The sequence below is a fragment of the Onychostoma macrolepis genome, chromosome 06 (assembly GCF_012432095.1).
Source record: "Onychostoma macrolepis isolate SWU-2019 chromosome 06, ASM1243209v1, whole genome shotgun sequence".
Lineage (NCBI taxonomy): Eukaryota > Metazoa > Chordata > Actinopteri > Cypriniformes > Cyprinidae > Onychostoma > Onychostoma macrolepis.
The window spans coordinates 33,871,193-33,874,991 of record NC_081160.1 but is presented as its reverse complement, the minus strand read 5'-3'; the positions used below and the strand labels follow the sequence as shown (position 1 = coordinate 33,874,991).

At 43.7% G+C, this 3,799-nt stretch overlaps 1 protein-coding gene across 2 annotated transcripts in view; it reads left to right on the top strand.

Annotated features, from left to right (window-relative positions):
* Nucleotides 1-237: 237 nt before the first annotated feature.
* The window catches only part of LOC131542329 (histone deacetylase 4-like), a 41,394-nt gene continuing 37,832 nt past the window's right edge, over nt 238-3,799 (top strand). For both annotated transcript variants that reach the window (XM_058778909.1, XM_058778912.1), the window contains exon 1: nt 238-1,663. The gene's annotated coding sequence lies outside the window, so the exon portion shown is untranslated. The remainder of the gene's footprint in view (nt 1,664-3,799) is intronic.

The following is a 3,799-nucleotide window of genomic DNA, read 5'->3' as shown; positions in this document are numbered from 1 at the left end:
TTCTTTGAGTAACTAACCCAACACTGCTAATGTGTTGCTCCATGCAGAAGAGATCAATACAGAACCCATGGTTTACGAAACTCGTGATGTCAAATGAGTATTTGGTTCTCAGAAGACTGAACTGGAGCAGTAGCGGTGGAGATCACACAGATATACAAATAAGTGACCGTCTGCAAAGGCCTCCGGTGATCTGGATTTAGCAAATAGCTATGGACATATTTTAAGTCCTTCTACGAGATCAATTTATTTCTAGCGCAACTTGAAGCGGACCAAAGTGCTTTGCATATAGACACGTATAAAACAACACTTTTACAGCAAAACAGTTTAAAGAGATTAAGTTAATCTCTATAATACATTAAAAGCCAGAGAAAACAGATGAGTTTTTAACTTAGCCTTCAAATCTGTCAATGTTTTAGCAGTTCTGATACAGTGAAGACTACTCCACAATTTAGGGGCAATCACGTTTTGTATTCTTGCCTCTGATCAGATGGCCGGAGAGATCTCGAGGGGTTGTGTAACAGCAACAGATACGATGCTGCCGGTCCTGGTAAAGATTTAAAAACAATTAAAAGAATCTTAAAATCAGTTCTATAATGGACAGGAAGCCAATGAAGATTAATATAGGATCTATTCCTGCTTCTGCTGAAGCTCTCTAACCACGCGTAGAGTTAGGAGACTTGAATCAGTTCAGCACGTCTGGACACAGCGCGTCTCTGATGTCACGTCCACCGGTGTGTGTTCTTGCTTGTGTGTCAGTGAGAATGACAGAGTGTTAAATGATCATTTGCTTGAGAAAACACTGCAGGCCCGAGGGTCTTCAGAAGACCAGCGCAGAACAGATGTTTTGTCCTGAAGCTTGTTTGCTGAATACACGATGTCCTCGAGCAAGCTGAGGGCTGTATCTGATGGTGCACAGTAACAGGTGTCTCTGACTGAAGGCTTTAAGAGTCACTTCAAGGCTTCGGACGCAAACGTTGTGTGAAATCTTCTTCTAAAACGAGCTCCTGTGTGTAGGTTCAGCAATTTCACTCTAATAGCTTCTTTTCATTACCATTAACGTCAAATAACTGAACATAAACATAGGAGCTCATTTTAGAAGAAGATTTCACACAGCACTTAAAGGCTTTTGCATCTGAACTCTTCACTTATTTCATTATGAACGAAGAAGAAAATCACTCCATTTTGTCTGACCAAGCCTTACATTAATAAATGTCTCTACTTCAATAAAATACACTCAGGCTGTTCCAGTCGGAAGAGAATGACTGTATAATACTGTAATGCTTTGGATCTTTATGTCTACAGTGATTCCTGATCAGAAGAGTTTGTGAAGCCTCGCCACAGACACCGGATCAAGAAGCGGAGGATAACACACAGATCACGAGCGCTGGACACACGCACTCCGCCGGTAACGAGATCTATTCGCACTCGTTACTAAATACAGATGTCGTCTCCTGACCAAACACCGGCAGCACGCGCTGAAGAAGAAACGCGTTGATCATCACGATCCGCGTGACGTCACGGCGCGCGCGGTCCGACGTTCCCGCCTCTCAGTCCCGCCACACGTGATTCCCGAATCAAAGATCCAGTATGGCGGAGTCTGTCAGACGGCGTTTCTGTCGCTTCTGCGCGGTCCGCGGGAATTCAGATGACTGCCGTTAATCAGGTGAGCGAACACCGGACACACCGACAGCATCACGAGCTGCTGCTGCTGATGTTCTACAGCAGCTTCCGTTAACGACGACCGAACAGATTTAGAAACCTCTTCTGTCGAGATCAGCGGTTAGGATGGAAGCAGCTTGAGCTGGTATTGTGTGATTGTTGTGGTTAAATGAGTGATGGCCAATGATGAGGCGGATCGGGATGGGCGGGTTAGACATCAACAGCACGTTTTTGTGAATGAGGTTGAGGGAGGATTGCCATGACTCAACGGACACACACACACACACACACACACACTCTCTCTCTCACACACACACACACACACACACACACACACACTCACTCTCTCTCACACATGTTTGTTTTTGTGAAAAGTGGGGACTCTCCATAGGCGTAATGGTTTTTATACTGTACTTACTGTATGTGCTATTGCCCTACACCAACCCTACACCTAAACCTACCCCTTACAGGAGACTGTGCATTTCAACTTTCCCCAAAAAAACCTTATTCTGAGTGATTTATAAGCGTTTTGAAAAGTGGGTACATGGAGTAATGTCCTGAGATGTCACCTTCAGCTTGTAATACCTGTGTCATACCTTTGTTATTATACAAATTTATGTCCGTTTTCACAAAACACACACACACACACACACACACACACACACACTCTCTCTCTCACACACACTCTCTCTCACACACACACACACACACACACACACACACACACACACACACACACACACACACACTCTCTCTCACACACACACACACACACTCTCTCTCACACACACACACACACACACACACACACACACACTCTCTCTCACACACACACACACACACACACACACTCTCTAACACACACACACACACACACACACTCTCTCTCACACACACACACACACACACACTCTCTCTCACACACACACACACACACACTCTCTCTCACACACACACACACACACTCTCTCTCACACACACACACACTCTCTCTCACACACACACACACACACACTCTCTCTCTCACACACACACACACACACACTCTCTCTAACACACACACACACACACACACACACACACTCTCTCTCACACACACACACACACACACACACACTCTCTCTCACACACACACACACACACACACACACTCTCTCTCTCTCTCTCTCTCGTGTGGTGTGTTAAGGAGATGTTCAGGTGCACTGGTGCTTGTTTTAGGATCAGATGCCAGATGAAGGAACAGCAGCTAACAGATACATTTAAAATAGATGGAAGATCAAAACAAAGCTCTAGCTGATGTTTAGTGTGTGGGTCATAGGCTGCTGTCAGTAATCTTCTGTTAGATGTGTCTTGTTTGTTTAGATGTTGATTCAGGAGATGGCGTATGGTGCTTTATGATCTGTTTAGGCTGCGCTTTCTCTCTTGAGGGACAATGGAAGCCCTGGAGTGAACATAATGCCCTCCTCAGACTGTCAGGAGATTATCAGACATGCGCTCCATGATGACCGACTTTCACCAAACAGCCCAGCGCCCCAAGCCACCCCTCCGGCGTCCGTCTGGCGAGGGCAGAAACACGGGTCACTTCTGGAGGAGAGAGAAACACGAGACCTGATGGTCCGGAAGACCCTGAGATCACTTCAGATTCAAATAGCTTTATTAGCACGGGGAAAGAAATCTTTACATTGCCAAAGCATTAATAACACTCAGAGGCGGACAAAGTACACAACTTCCTTACTTGAGTGAAAGTACAGATACTACTGGTCAAATACTACTCCACTACAAGTGAAAGTTGTAAAGACAGATTTTTACTTAAGTGAAAGTACGGAAGTACATGTTTTTAAAAGTACTTAAGTATCAAAAGTAAAAAGTAAATGCATTGTTTTATTGTCACATTGTTGTATATTTACAATACCATATGCCACTAATGCAACCTACTGAATACACTGATTAGCTTGTGTTATCTTTGGAATTAAGAGCTTTTATGTTACAAAACATACTGAAATGGAACAACTGAATGAAGATAATCATCTTTATTTTTTATCTAACACTGCTACAGCTACATTGAACTCCTTTTAATACTTGTTTAAGAGTTACAAAGTTCTTTTTCAAAGAGATATTGAAATCTATGATATGGTTCATT